This window comes from Calliphora vicina, chromosome 1, assembly GCF_958450345.1.
Source record: "Calliphora vicina chromosome 1, idCalVici1.1, whole genome shotgun sequence".
Lineage (NCBI taxonomy): Eukaryota > Metazoa > Arthropoda > Insecta > Diptera > Calliphoridae > Calliphora > Calliphora vicina.
This window is the reverse complement of record NC_088780.1, coordinates 80,027,098-80,044,473: the sequence shown is the minus strand read 5'-3', so window position 1 is coordinate 80,044,473 and position 17,376 is coordinate 80,027,098. Positions and strand designations below refer to the sequence as shown.

The following is a 17,376-nucleotide window of genomic DNA, read 5'->3' as shown; positions in this document are numbered from 1 at the left end:
TCCTAACTAATTGTGCTGAAAGTAACCAATTGTGAATAACTTAAATAGGTACTTAAAAAAGTTAACACTTGGTGATCGTTTATGAATATGCGCCTATTATGTGTTTTATATAAAAAGAAAAATTTAATTGATTTTTATTTTTTCAAATTGGAAAATTATTTTAACAATTAAATCAAAGTTAACAAAGTTAAAATACATAATAATTATAAAATTAAAGTCAATATTAATGTGGTTCACCAGAATACCCCTTCCTAAGTTCAAACATCAGTTTGAAAACGAACTCTTTTAATATTGATATTTTCATTTGCCAAAAAAGCGGGTTTAATTCTATCTATAGAAATATTTTTTGCTTTTCCATTTATATTAATCTTGTAGAACTTTCTATTTTTTCAAGGACTTCAAACGGACCAGAATAAGGGACTTGAAGAGGAGCTTTAACATCATCAACTTTTCTAAATACATGTATACAAGTTTTCAAGTCTTTATATATAAAAGTTTAATCACTGCTGTGATTTGTCCCAGGAACAGCCTTTATATTTAAAAAAATTTGTTGAAGTTTTTTAATAAAATCTGAATGACTTGTTAATGTGTGTGTTCTGATAAATATTTCAGCCGGTAAACGAATTGGAGTTCCATATACTGACTCTGCGCTACAAAAACCAATGTCCTCTTTAATTGACGATCTTAATCCTAGCAGTATAGTTGGAATTGCATCAGTCCAATTTTCATTTTTGTGACATTTTATAGCAGACTTAAGTGTTCTGTGAAATCTCTCAATTAAGCCATTTGAGCTAGGGTGATAAGCTGTAGTTCTGATGTGTTTTGCTCTAAGGAATTTTGATAATTCATTAAATAACTCTGACTCAAACTGCCGTCCTTGATCAGTTGTTATCCTTAAAGGTACACCAAATCTACATATCCATTGCTCATAGAATGCTTTAGCTACAGTTTCGGCTGTAATGTTTTTTAAAAAAATTACTTAAGGCCATCTGCTAAACCTATATATGCACGTTAAACAATATTGGAATCCATTACCTAGCGTTTACACATGCAAGTAACAGTTCGAAAAACACAATACATACATACTTTTGCACTAACACAATCACACATGCAGCCACTTGCAGCTCACTGCCTACTGAATTTAGGTGGACAGTGATTTTCGACACTTTCATACAAGTGATGACAAATAGAGTTGCCAATAAATAGCTTTTAAAAAATTTATCAGAAGGTGGTAAAATAATAATTATATTTTTAACTTATTTTATGTATTTTTGTAAAAGAAAATAGTACAAATGACCACTAATGCTTATCGTTTTCGTAAAAATAGCAATTTCATTAGTTTTAATAAATAAAATTGTTACTAATATCTATAAAAATTGTTAACCTAACATTTTCCCCAGAAATTTTTATATTTGAATATCATGGTAACACTTTATTGTTATGAATAAAAATAATAAAATTTGGTTTCAAGCCGCAAATGGACTTAAAAATAACAAATGCTGATATATAAAAGGTTTATTTATCGAATTAGCTGTAATATTCTTATATTTGTGGCATTTTGAAGACATCATTCTCCTTCGCTAACATTTACAAAATGAACTTTTACTTGCATGTGTAAACGCTCAAGCAACTTGTAGACATTTCGATGTATTTTCGACATTTTCGATAATAATACGTATTATCAACTTTCATCAATCTACTTGCATGTGTAAACGCAGCGTTAGATGGGGGAAGTGGCAATGTCAATGTTGATATGTTCAAAGCGAGAATCTGGGCAAACATAACTACCAATTGGGCTCTTGCAGTGTTTCGTAATTTTAGATCTTTGACAGTCTACACAATTTTTGGTCCATATCTGTATATCTTTGTTAATACCGGGCCACTAGACTTGCCAACCATCCCGTTTTCGTCGGGACAGACCAGTTTTAGAGTCGAATGTCCCGTGTCCCGGCTATACTCTGAACGGGACGCCATTTGTCCCGTTTAAAAAAAACATAACTTTTTCATTAATTACGACAAAAAATATAAAAAAATAAAAAATTGGATATACCGATAGATAAGGATGCTTTATTTTCTGAAATATAGTATTTTCTAAAAACTGAATATCACTATTTAACAATATACATAGGTACTTAGTGCATTAACTTCTATGAGTTTCAATAAACTCATTATTAACATTATTTAACTTTCATGAAAAATAAATGGCACGATACTCGCTCTAGGATGCCTGTACCTTTAGTTAAAGGTGAGTTGTTGGTCCATTGAAATGGACGGAGTTTGTTGAATTTATTACTTCAAATAATAATAAAAAAGCTGATAAAAGCGATTAAAAATATAAATTTTAAATTATGGACTGAAACAGGTAAACTTTATTAAATAACCCGCTGCGCTTCGTTACTCCTACGTAGTAAAATAAAAAAATCTAGATCTAGACCATTTTAGCTAAACACTGTACAGTGATAAGAATTTGATTCATACAAAGTTTAAATACATTACAATTATAGTACTCCAGATATTCGAAATTAACTATTTACTTTGTATGTGAGATGCCACGCCCACTAACACAATAACATTTTCACCCAAAAATGTAGAATAGTAATGCATTGAACACATTGAAGACAGCAGACTACCAACTACAATCTGTCAAAATTAGAATACACACGTTTATAGGAAGACGATTCTTTTGACGACAGCACAGCTACACGGCCACATGATTGTTTTTGCCGCTGCAGCCGAATTAGGCTAATTTCTATTTTTGTCAACTACAAAACAAAAATAGTGTTGCTAATATAATAAAACATGTAAATCATATTAGTGCTTAAAAAATATTTTTTTTTTACTTAATTAAGAGAAGTTTTTGATAACCATATTGATGTAAATTAATAACAGGTACATAATTAATTATAACCATATATATATTTTTACTCAAAATAATTGTTTAAATCATTATTACTTTGGAATTTTGTACGGTTATTTTTTATTGAAGTGGCACCACTGAATTATAAATCAGCTGTTTACTTTGAAGCTGTCGTCTTTAAAATAATTCAGTAGCTGCCACACGACTACAACTCCAGCCAGCAGAATTTGTGTTCGTGTAGCCTGCTGTCTTCAATGTGTTCAATGCATAAGGGTGATATTAGGGCAAAAATTTTAAGACTTCCACAATTATACACACAAAAAATTCTATAGGTTATATTGCCTAAAAATATAGTATAAATTTAACTAAGAGCAAGGGTAGAATGGCATTTACATCCAAAGTTATTTAGTAAATATGCCTAAAATTTTTGTTGATTTCCTTGTTCGAAAAATCAACAAAAATTTTTGTTAAACTTTTCAAAATTACAAATGATAGCAAAGCTAATTTATATTTTTAGTTTTGGTAAATTATCTATGTAAAAAATATCTGTTTAGTTAAATTAACTATTTTTTCTATGCTATGACAATGAAATTGATTTTTTATTTAATTTATCTTTATTTATTGATAAAATGAAAACTTAATGGAGTAAAACATTACAAATAAAATTGATTTTGGATACAATTAATATCTAACCTTATGAATGTAAATGTTACTATGTGGAATGTCTGTCCATCTCTATCTTTTGATCTGTTCCAGTACTAGTCAGATTTAAAGATTTTGTTTTATGTATTAATAACTAGCTGACCCGGTGCGCTTCGCCACCCCAATTAGAAGAAAGAAATAGTACTATCAAGTCTCACTTTGTGAATCTAATTGAAAATGTCTAATTTCATATTTCTGGGTCCATTATTATAGAAAATGCTAAATTTGTTCCCAATTTAAAATTTTTAGGTTTATTATTATAAAATATTCAAAAAGTACCATTGCAATAAGGCATTCACTAAACCATAACCCGTCAAGTTTGAATTTTAGATTTGTATATCATTTCCTATATTATCAACTAATTTTGTTTCTATAATACGTATATTTAATAAATTATCAGAAAAACGAAACCGCGGATTTGAAATTCTTCGATTTTTTTGGAAACTCTAGGTCCATTATTATAGGAAATTCAAAAAAGTACCCATGAGAATAAAGAAAAAATACCACGAAGTATGCCCTTGAATTTTCACTCACTTGGGACCATATACGCCTAATTTCATATTTCTATGTCCATTATTACAAAAAATTAATAAAGTACCATTAGAATATATAAAAAGTACCAAAAATCCCCCACTTGTGGTTTCCCCTCACTCGGGTCCATATAAGATTAATTTCATGGCTTTACGTTCATTGGTGATGAAATTACAAATTTGAATAAAGAAAAAGTACCAAAAAGTCTATTGTTATAGAAAACTCAAAAAAGTACCATTAGAAATAAAAAAATTACCAAAAAGTCTCTCCCTATAATTCTCCCTCACCATTTACGCTTAATTTCATATTTTTATGTCCATTATTACAGAACATTCAAAAAGTACCATTAGAATATAGAAAAAGTACCAAAAAGCAACCACTTGTGGATTCCCACTCACTCGGGCCCATGCAAGGCGAATTTATACAAGGTGGAGTCAGTCAAACAGCTGATAATTTTTTTTTTCGCTTTTTGGTTCTAACAATTGTCAAATCTTGTTTTTATATTTAAATATCTACATATTCTAAGCTTATTAACAAAATATTTATTGTTTACATAAATAAGTAAAGCCCTCACTATTCAATTATCTGCACTATATTAAGTTTAAATACTTATTTGTTAAATTTTTCATTTTGGTTTTTTGACATTTGTTAAGACCAATCGTTGTTTTTGTAGAACTAACACCACCTTGTATTAATTCGCCTTGGGCCCATGTAAGCTTTATTTCATGTTTCTGGGTTCATTGGTGAAAAAATTTCAAAAAGTACCATTAGATGAATAAAAAAGTACCTATAGTTCAGTTCTCACATTTTGGTACCTAAATATTGTAGACGATCAAATTCTTCTTTTGCTTGCTGTAATTTCACTGGATCTAAGCGTCGAACTTTGCAAAAGAGAGTGGATGACAGTTTGTAATGATTTGATGTTTAACTCTTGTTTGTTCAACAAGTTTTGTGTTGAAATATCTTGTTATGGTTGGAAATTCATTTAAAATTTTGCTGTAGTTGTTTTCATTATTAAACGTTCTAACTGATTTAACATGCGAATTCTTAACAAAATCACTTGTGGAATGGTTATTATAAATATCTATTAATTTTCTATTTTTGATATCTATTAATAATCCAAAATGCTCAATGAAATCGTTCCCTAAAATAGGTACATCTACATCCGCAATAATAAATTTCCATTCTAATATTCTATTTAAGTTTAAAGTGAATTGCAACACTTTTTCACCAAATGTATTTATCTTTGAACCATTTGCAGCATATAAAATTCGATCCGATGGAATAGCCGTTTTGTAGTTGTTAGGTATGACAGACACATCAGCTCCAGAGTCTATTAAAAAGTTGAATTCTGAAACGGGATCTTTAATAAATAATCGACGACTTATTTCAATTGCACCTATATCAATCGTCGTCTTTAGTGATCGGCTGCCTAGTTTCCCGAGTTATTCTGCATAGAGAAATACAACGAGTTGCTTTTTCTTTAAACCGACGGTGGTAGAAACCAAAGTAAATTAATAAAGTAGCGACAGTACTACAACAAATACAACATTTACAAAAACCACAAGCAATTTTGTTTTTGGTTTAAGGTCTGAGCTGTCAAAGTTGCCTGTTGTTGTTTTTGCTTTTGGGCTTGTTGTATTTTTCGCCACAACAACCACAAGTGAATTGACAGTTCAGACCAAAGTAAAAAAAATAGTCAGCTGTTCTACTGAGTCTACTTTATTAATTTACTTTGGTAGAAACAAATTTGTTTGGTTTTTCTATCTGTGCTTCGAGATCGACTTCGAACTCTTGTTGTATTTGGTAATGTTGCAGGTGTTAAAACAATTGAATAAGTTTATCCAATTTATTTTCTATATTAGTAAAGGTTTTGCCATCACTTTCTTCATTGCTGACCTTAGAAATATTGTTTCTTTGGCATCCTATTATATTATCAGATATTTCTAATAATTTATCTAACGATGTTATTTTACTTAACCCCCTTATAGATTGTTCTACATCGTTTGGGAGCTTCTTTAACCAAAGTGAAAAGAGTACCTCATCTGTAATTTGATTAAAAGCCAATTCAAGGCGAATTTACTGTACAGGTGGCGTTGATATTACAACAAGTACAACATTGCAAAAACAACATTGTATTTTATTGTTGCTTGGGTGGCAATGTGTCAAAAGCAGCAGATTAAAACAAAACAAAAATTTGTCAAACAAATAAAATAAAAATCAAAAATTTGTAAATAGAAACAAAAAAAATAATTTAATAAAAAATAAATTAATGGTTGTTATTCGCATTTTTAAAATGTTTTGCTGTGCAAAACAAGAGAACTCCAAATGTGGAGTATCTGCCGTGCTTTGCGTTTGAGTGAGTCGTATGATGTGAGTTGCTTGATGTTAATTTTTATATTTCATAAAAAATATGTATTAACAATTCTTGGTTTATAAAGGAATTTGGCCACTTTATATCCTGTGGCTACTTGTATGGACTAGCTGATGACAATCCTTACATGTAAGATAAACGTAAACGTTTACATCGTCACTTTGGTTTAAGCGTAATTTAAGACAAATTTACTGTACAGTAAATAGGCTGGGGCTGTGTCTGTAGACGTTTGCAGAACATATACCTGGTGGCGGTGTTTTGGCTCATACCATTAACCCATTGCTAATTGAGTACAATCGGGTGAAGTGAAATTCCTTATTTTAGATCCCCACTACAAGAGTGAAGGGGCAAGAAAATGTATTAATTACAATTTGTGCATGTTGTAATGACCCATTATGTTTTAGACAATAGTTTGTATTAAATAAGGTTTTTTATTACAAGTATTACAAGAATGGTATTAATCAATATATTGTAACTCATTATATTTTATAATTTATTCACTAGAATAAAATAATAAAACGATTTTGGACTTTCAGTTGACCACATCGGTTATTATTTTTTTTTTTTGAAATTTACACTTTTATCTCTTTTATAAATTATTTGGAAAGCCCTGAAAAGGGCAATTGATTATCATGGGTAGTAGTATTTGGCATCTAAAAAAGAGAACATGGATGCTATTAGCGGTACAAGTTGAAAGATGGGTACACATTCAGTCCAATTATGAATAAAAATTCCCCGGGAGTTTTTTCCCTTTTCTTATTTTTCTTACTCAAATTCAATGGGAAAAAACTCCCGGGGAACAAACTCCCGCGAAATTTTTTATTCATAATTGGGCTGACTAATTTATTTACTTACATTTTCAACATATTTGATGGCGCAAAGTGGTCCGAGAAAACTAGGGTTTGTCGGGAGAAGTGCAGACTGTAAATTTTGCTGCACTTAAGCTTGGTACGTGAAAGAATCTACCGTTTCTCGGTCTTTGTTTTTTTGCATATGCAGCAATTTTTCATCTTATTTACACAAAAACTAATTTAAAATAATTTGAAATAAATTTTTAAAATAACTTTTTTTGAAATTGAAAAAGTAAATAAAACAACTTCAGTCTTGCACTATCACTTGATGTGTAAAGTCATATTTTTCACTGTTTCTTTGACTGTTGTAAAAGTTACGGTTTATTATCATTTTTCTTTTTGTTTTTTGTTTTATTAAGTTGTTATTTTTTTCCAACTTCATACTACAAAATAAAAAAAAAACACATACACAATTAAACGTTTGAGAGAGGAAAATGTTGATACCTGCTCTGGGTATAACATGAGTAAAAAACCAGCAACAAACAGTTCTCGGAGAACTGTCAACTCCAATTTTTTTGCACCTCTGCAAACAATCGATGACGACGATAACGATGAAACTATCTTAGAACCAGCTGTTAGAGAAAACATTCCCCCGATAACAATTTTAAAATGTAAAATTGAACAGGTACATGAAGTATGTAGAATTTTAGCAGTAAAAGATTACTCAATTCGAAAAATATCTATTGGTTTGAAATTGTTTTGCACAAATAAAGAAGATTTCAATAAAGTTTGTGATGCTCTCACTAAAAAGTTCCAGCTTGAGTATTTTACATATACTTCCAAAAATGAAAAGCCTTATAAAGTTGTGCTGTTAGGATTAGATAAAACTGATCCATCTATTATTAAGGCCCGCCTCATAAATCTAGGTCTTAAATGTATGGATGTTAAAATGGTCACTAGAGCCAGAGACAGTAACAATGAACACATCATATATATCGTATACTTCGAAAGAAAATCGATTACATTAAATGAATTACGACAGAAGTACTTTGCTATAAATTACATCAAAGTTAGGTGGGAATATCAGAAACCTAACAGATCGAAACTAACACAATGTTATAATTGCCAAATGTTTGGACACGGATCCAGTAGATGCATGGTAAAAACTTTTTGTGCAAATTGCGCAGGAAACCATAAAACGGTGGATTGTAAGGAAACCATTGTTAAATGCGCAAATTGTAAGGGCCCACACAAGGCTATGTTCCCTGACTGCCCTAATAGAGAAACATTTTTAAAAATTCGGCAACGTGCTCAACCAAGGAGTAGTGGTCAAAGAAACCAACAATTTAACAATAGATCAAATTATAACGTTAATTTTCCAAATGTTCTAAACCAGAGCGAAACACCAAACACTTCAAGAATTGGCAATAGTTTACCATATTCACAAAACTTTAACAATACCAACAACAATAACCTTTTTTCATTTGAAGAATTAAAAAATCTTACGTTTGATTTAATTTCTAATTTAAGGAAATGTAAGACTCGTGAAGAGCAATTTGAGGTTGTTACCAACCTCGCTTGTAAGTTTCTTTACCAATGAATAACAATATAAAGTTATTACAATGGAATGCTCGTAGCATTCGTAACAAAAAAGACGAATTATTCCACTTTTTGGAAAAAACTAATATTGACATATGCCTACTATGTGAAACCTGGCTGAATGACAAAATTTCAATAAAACACCAAAATTTTTACTGCTATCGATACGATCGTCAACATAGTGGAGGAGGTGGAGTAGCTATGCTAATAAAAAAGAACATACAGCATCAACTATTAGCTCCAAAGAACACAATACTTGTTGAAAATATTGGTGTCAGAGTAAAATCAGGTAATGATTTCATAGATATATTATCGTGCTATTACCCGGGCGGATCGATAAGTAGGGATCCTACCCGAAAACAAACATTTAGTTCGGATCTTCGGAAACTTATAAGCACTAGCAACAACTACATTTTAGGAGGAGACTTTAATTGTAGGCATGGCTATTGGGGATGCCTCAGAAGTAATTGCTGGGGTTACATATTACATGATAAACTACAGCTCAATGAAACTCAAATAAAATTTCCTCATGATATTACATATATTCCGGCAGATCCCAGTAAGCAGCCGTCCACATTCGACTTCTTTTTAACTAATGTGTCGCAAAATATGTCAGCGGTCAAAGTAATAAACGATCTAAGTTCCGATCACCTACCAATTATGAGTGTTGTAAACCTCAGTTACGACAAGGTAGATAATTTGTGTTACGCTTTTAATAAAGCAAACTGGCCTCGGTTCGCAAAATTTATTAATAGAAATCTTCCCACACCAAACGATTCTGATACAATAACCAATACAAATCAAATCGATAATATGATAAATGATTTCAATAACACAATTAAAATGGGAATTGATGAATGTGTACCAAAACGTAATGTAGTACCAACGACCAAACCATTGCCAAATAACATTATAATTATGATACAATTAAGAAATGTATTCAGAAGAAACTGGAAGCGTTTCAGAGATGATAATGACCACCGAGAAATGACGCGTTTAAATAAAAATATAACAAAGGAAATTAACATCTTCAGAAACAATTCATGGAACCACATGCTGTCCAATTTAGACAAATCTTCTTCCCCTTTTTGGAAAATTTCAAAAATTTTAAGGAAAAAATCCGTCAATATACCAACATTAAAACACAACAATGTATTAGGTTATACCCAGCAAGAGAAGGCTGAAATGTTGGCTCACAGCTTTAATTTAAACTACTCTATTTCAGCAAGTCTTAGTGATTATACTACGATAACAGAAGTCGATAGTGTTGCAAACCATGTCCGATTTACAAACACAAGTCCTCACAACAACTACCTCATTTCATGTGATAAAGTCGCTGTAATTATAAAAAAGCTAAAAAATAAAAAAAACTCCAGGTCTGGACGGTATTAATAACAAATGTTTAAAAAACCTACCGAAAAAAGGTATTAAATATCTCACAAACATATTTAATGCATGTTTAAAATTAAGCTATTTTCCCTGTGCATGGAAAATCGCTAAAACTATCCCGATACTTAAGCCAAGTAAGCCAACAGACTCTCCACTCTCATATAGACCAATAAGTCTGCTCTCGTCTATTAGTAAAATTTTAGAAAAAATTATTAAGGAAAAGCTGACTAATTTTATTGATGCAAATAGCATACTTCCACCGCAACAGTTTGGGTTCAGAAATGAACATAACACCGCACAACCGCTTCTAAAAATTAGAAATTTAGTTAAAAATAATTTTACAATTGGCAAATCAACAGGAATGGTTTTACTTGATATCAAAGCTGCATTCGATTCTGTCTGGCATAACGGATTAATTTTTAAAATGAAAAAGTTTAATTTCCCAATTGAACTCATAAAAATTATTCAAAATTTTCTGCAAAATCGATCGTTTAATGTTTACTTAGGTACAATTTATTCGCAACAAATCAATATTTCTGCCGGCTGTCCTCAAGGCTCATGCCTTTCTCCAATATTATATAACGTATTTACTGCAGATATCCCCACATTTTCAAACTGCATCACATCTATATTTGCAGATGATACGTCAATTCTTTCTTCGGATATATATTCAGCAGATATTATTACAAACTTACAGTTAGCTCTTACTGGTTTGAACAAATATTTTAATAAATGGAAAATCTTAATCAACCCTGAGAAGACTCAGGTTATATATTTTACAAGAAGGCGTAGGAATTGTTACACTCCTCAAACTTCGCTTCGATTTATGAACCATGACATCCCTTGGGAAAATAAAGTAAAATACTTAGGTGTTATGCTTGATACCAAACTTAACTTCAATAATCACATTCCATATATAATTGATAAAATAAACAAAATAATTCGAATGATGTACCCAATCATAAGCAGAAAGTCGCAGCTTAACATAGAAAACAAAAAAATTATCATTAAATCCATATTTCAACCCGTAATGTTTTACTGTGCTCCAGTTTGGTCTACGTCTGCAAAATGTCATTTATGTAAAATCCAAGTAGCACAAAATAAGCTACTTAAAATGATATTCAAACTACCTTGGCACTATTCTACTCGTCGCCTACACGTTCTAGCTGGTTTCGAACTCGTAAATGATATAATCGAAAAATTGACTCTTAACTTCAATAGAAGATGCTTATCATCACAGTATCAACATATTAATGAACTGATCTCATCATAATTTTATCTTAATTTACCTTAGTTTAGCTTCCTTTTATCTTATACCCCTACTTCACATAGGTTTTTGTAAATTTTTCCCTTCCTTGTATATATTTTCTGTACATAGATTTTATAATTTAAAAATTTATATTTAAGTAGAAAAGGAACGTTGTTCCTAAACTCTTTACTATTATAAGTCAAATGTTAATAGAATTAATATTATGAGTAATAAAATAAATAAAAATAAAATAAATAAACAACTTTTGACATAAAATAAATTCGCCTGTATACAATTTTTGACAAGTCGACCCCAAAGTCGAAGAAAAAAAAGTAGATCAGCTGTGCTGTTAACGCCACCTGTAAAGTAAATTCGCCTTGAGCCAATTCTTTCATTTCATTGAAAAGACAACTGGGTTTCTTATTTCCTAGATAAAGTTCCTCGAATAACCGGTTTATCTTTGATTCTTGAGACTCACCAAATAAATTAATAAGTTTCAGTTTCAAACTATTATATTTTTCAACATATGGAGGATGTTTTATGATGCTAGAAATTGTTTCTATTATCATTAAATCTAGGGAATCTAGAACTTTCGAATATTTAATATTGTCGGAAATTATTGAAAATTTTTTGAATTTTTCTTCAGCAGTTATAAACCACTGGTCTGGATTTTGAGTCCAAAATTTAGGGAGAACTAAATTATTAGCTCTTTTGTACTCACTATCTGAAGTTTGTGATGGATCTTGCCAAAGTAAATTAATAAAGTAGACTCAGTAGAACAGCTGACTATTTTTTTTACTTTGGTCTGAACTGTCAATTCACTTGTGGTTGTTGTGGCGAAAAATACAACAAGCTCAAAAGCAAAAACAACAACAGGCAACTTTGACAGCTCAGACCTTAAACCAAAAACAAAATTGCTTGTGGTTTTTGTAAATGTTGTAGTACTGTCGCTACTTTATTAATTTACTTTGGTACAGATGGTCGTGTACTACACACTCTGCCTCAAGGCGAATTCATACAAGGTGGTGTCAGTTCTACAAAAACATCGATTGGTCTTAACAAATGTCAAAAAACCAAAATGAAAAATTAAACAAATAAGTATTTAAACTTAATATAATGTAGATAATTCAATAGTTAGGGCTTTACTTATTTATGTAAACAAAAAACATTTTGTTAATATGCTTAGAATATGTAGATATTTAAATATAAAAACAAGCTTTGACAGTTGTTAGAACCAAAAAGCGAAAAAAAAATTATCAGCTGTTTCACTGACTCCACCTTGTATAAATTCGCCTTGCTCTGCCTCTTCAACCCCTCGCCTACAAACTTCGTCTGTCTACCTTTCAATTTCTGCATTGTAAAAGGGGACTTAAAGTGTGCTTTGAAAAACTTATTTTTTTTTTCATAAAATATATTTCTAGAGTAATTGTAATTCAAATTTGAAAATTTTGTTTCAATATCTCAAGTAGTTTTCATTTTATATCGTTTTTTGCTTCTCCTATAATCTTATGAAAAGTGATGTTACGTTATTTTGGATTTTAGGTGACGATATGTATGTATTTATAAAAATGTTCACAATAACACAAAGTACTTTGTGACAATAATATGTTGACGGTCTAAATACAAAAACACTAAAAATAGTAACAAAATCACCAAGTTGTTTTTTTGGTTATTATCATAGAGAATTACACATAGAGACGAGACACTCCGATTTGTCAAACAAAAATACAACAAATAATATTTCTGATACAACAACAAAATACATTGTCTAGCATGTATTTTGTTGTTGCAAGAGATAGGTTTTTGACAACAAACTTAGGTTTTTGACAATTCCGTCTCGTCTCTAAGTTACCCTATGGTTATTTTAAAAACAACGATCTTACGGAAAAACTAACTACAATATAACAGCATTTAGAACGGCACGGAACTAGGGTTCTATAGCTGAAACAAATAGTCGACTTTTCCGTTTTTTAAAAAGTCGACTTTTTGAACCTTCGATAGTTGGTAGTTTATGAAAAGTCGACTTTTCGACTTTTTAGTTAATCGACTTTTTTCGACTTTTCGACTATTTTCGACTTTTTTCAACTTTTTACCATTTCTTGTAAAAAATACATGGGCCCATAATCATAGTCAAACACTAAAGTCGGTTCTTTTTAGAAACAACGTTAAAATAAAAACCTGCTTTTAATTATTTTGCAACTATAGTCAAAATTAAATTATGTTTTAAATTGAACCGACTTTAAATGTAGAAAATGTTTTCATACAAAATACAGACAAGTGGCAACGCTGAACAGCTGACATACAAAATTAAAAAGAAAACAATAAAAGTAGCCGGGACAACTAAAGAAAAAAAGTAGTTTGTTGCGGAAAAATAAAATATATAAGATGAATATCATAATTAGAATATTTTGGTACTCATTTTATTGATAACTGTTCAATAATTGCAAAATCTCTACCAATATCTTGTAACTTAAACATTTTTTACTTTCTGCCGAACTTTTTTACTTGGTGAAGAACAGCTGATGCTGTTGTTAAACGAGTTAATAACAGCGTCAGCTAGTTTTATATTTAAAGTCGACTTCAACGTCAGAAGTATACTTTAACTTGTCTATGATACACCTAAAGTCCACTCTAGAGTAAAGTCGAGTTTAATTCTCTTAAAGTATTCTTTATTTCTGACTATGATTATGGGCCATGGTTTCTACATTTATTGATGCGCCTTTTGTAAAGTCTAGCAATAAAAATGAAATTTATCAAGGCGATAATAGTTAGAATAATGTTGTAAGAATTTTGTGTAGAAAAAAGCTTTATTTTATAAACATTTATTTATTATTTACTTACACTACAAAAAATGCAAGTGCAATATTTTTTTTAACAATCTAAAAAGTCGACTTTTATCGACTATTCGACTTTTGAGACAACATAATCGATTGTTCGACTTTTTTCCGACCAAAAAGTCGATTTCGACTTTTTTCAGGAAATAGTCGATATATATGTATTTTTTAGTAATAATTTTTCACAAACGTCAAAATTTGCTATTTTCAAAAAAGTTCATTTCACACAGCAGAAACATGAACATTTTCCGCACATAGAAATATTTTTGACCATAGTACTTTACTATCATTTCACACACGCCCAATATAAAAAAATTCCTAATTCTTTCCAAAAAAGTGATAAAAAGCTTTTTAAAAGAGGTATATTTCGACAACATGGCGAACCTAGTTTTTATTATTAAACAAAAAAAGGCGCATCAATAATTGTAAAAACTATGTATGTATTTTTCAAGGTATTGTAGAAAGTTAAAAAAATTTCGAAAATAGCGGGAAATCGAAAAAGGTCGACTTAAATAAAAAAGGTCAAAGTACGAATGTCGACTTTTCATAAGTTACCAAAGATGTAAGAGTCGAAAAGTCGATTTTTATAAATCCTAAAGCTGATGTACATTTCAGTAACGCTGTGTCTACAACTGATATAAATGCTTAACATTAACACTAACATGATGCTAGAGTTAGGTATATACACATTAGGTTAACGTGTTTCTCATGTTTTAACACGGTTGTTACACCATGTTTTTTAACTCTTTTATAACATGAAATTACATTTAAGCTTTGACAGCAGTCATTTTGTTGCTTTTTTCATTTACACTACATACACTATACACATCACAAAGAAATAAAACACACACACGATTTTTTAGAATTTGCTTTGCTGACAATCAAAACATCATGTTTTCATGTCTATTGTAGACATCAAGGCGTATTAATTAATAAGTTAATACGCCTTGGTAGACATGGTGTAAGGGATTCCATAACATTCTCTGGAATAGACATCTTGCATCCCTCTTATGACACCAAATTATTGAAAGTTTACAATTTTGAGAACTTTTTTTTTAATTTTTATTATTTTTAAAAGCTACTACAACAACATTTCGTTATTAAATTAATTTAGTTTTTAATAAAATCCTTTCATATTTATTTTTCTTAAATATGGGTAGCAAAGCGCACCGGGTTAGTAAGTAAATTACAAATTAATGGCATTTAAAATGTAATTACACACCCCCTTTTTGATTGCTGTTCCAGTCCTTACATTACCAATATAAATGCAAAAGTGGGGTAAGCTAGCACTTGGAGCTGAAAAAATCGTTTTTGCACAGAGCATAATATAACAAAAGTAATGTAGCAAAAGTGGTGTAAGTTGAAAATACCACTAAATAAATAGTTTGAGGTTACACCACTTTTGCACTGATTTGTGAGGAAGTACTTATTTCTAAAAAGTCAAATTCTCGCCTTCGTCCCTAGTTCATATGCGTTAAAGTTCCATGCCAATTATCGTATTAGTATACGAGCAAGGTGCATTTAATAAGGTGCCTTCGGCAGCACAGCTGATTATAGAAATAGCACGCAGAAATGTCAAACTACATATATAAAAAATATTCGCCCGTACGTCCGTATGTCAAACTCTATATATAAAAAATAAGTGAATTCGCCTGTATTTATTTCAATTCGCCACTGCCAAGGTGCATTTAATAAGGTGCCATCGGCAGCACAGCTGTTTATAGAAATAGCACGCACAAATGTCAAACTACATATATAAAAAATATTCGCCCGTACGTCCGTATGTCAAACTCTATATATAAAAAATAAGTGAATTCGCCTGTATTTATTTCAATTCGCCACTGCTGTCACCTTGTTAAATACGCCTTGGCCACTGCTGTCACCTTGTTAAATACGCCTTGTATACGAGCGAATACTTATTGCTGGCACAAAGTATGTCTGCGTTTACACAGGGCAAATTTTCTTGCCGTAAGTCTGAGTTTATAGGAGAGAGAGGCAAGAAGAAAGAAGAGGTGTAACCATAGTAGAAAAATAGAAGGTAGTTTCATTCTCTCTTTATTTTTTAAAATTCTACGTCTGACATGCATAAGGATTTTGACGTTTTCGTTAAAATAGTAATGCCATATCAATTTCAAATTTTCCCTTTGGGAATACATAATTTTCATTAATTTGAAAATTATTAAAAAAAATAGAAAAAATATTTACCCAACAACAACAACAGTTTATGGATATATGTAAAGTTTGCGAAGAAGATTTGCCAAAACAGCCAATGGTGTGCTCCGACCATTTAGTTAAAAGTAATATTTCAGTTAAAACAAAGCGTGTGAGATTGGATATGAATGCTGTCCCAATGAACACAAGGTAACTTCAATATACTATTTATTATGTAAACATATTTTGGGATATATATCACCGATTATTACCGATCATAATCCATTAACTATGCACACTGGAGTAGAATCGAAATTATTTGAAAATAAATCTCGTATTTCTAAACGGCGTACCCAAGGAATATTCGAGTTTAAGATTTGAAAATGAACCCCACAAATACTTCAATGGCGGCGATATGGGACCCAAAGTAGGGCACCTTCGACATGTAAATTTGTTAAACGCGTGCCATTTTTTGTTTTCCATCCGATTTCAAAGACTTTTTATATTTTCTGAGAGTGCTCGGCTAGATCTTGAAAATACATTCTTCCGTGTGCTACTTGTCTCTTATAATTAAACCTCAATTTAAAAGATATAAAATATTTACATAGTAATAAAAAAATGAAGAAAATGCATACATATAAAAATAGTCAACGTGTTTTAATAAGTAATCGAACGTTAGGAATTGAATCAATAACTCAAAACACAACATAATACATTTTTATTTAAATAATAAATTAAATTACACATTTTTTGTAAAAAAATTCTCGAAAATCATAATCATTTTTTGGAATGTGGCAACGCTTTTTATAATGCTCACAAAAAAAGGAAACTTCAAAAAACCTTATTTTAAAAAAAAAATTTTGATTGAAACTACCTTCTATATTTTTATCATGGGTGTA

The 17,376-nt window shown here is 30.6% G+C and overlaps 1 long non-coding RNA gene across 1 annotated transcript; it reads left to right on the top strand.

Annotated features, from left to right (window-relative positions):
* The first annotated feature begins 5,536 nt into the window (after window positions 1–5,536).
* On the top strand, window positions 5,537–6,999 carry LOC135949500 (uncharacterized). Its single transcript, XR_010575874.1, has 3 exons — window positions 5,537–5,896; window positions 6,082–6,463; window positions 6,532–6,999. It is a non-coding gene; the product is annotated as an uncharacterized LOC135949500 (long non-coding RNA).
* Window positions 7,000–17,376: the final 10,377 nt, after the last annotated feature.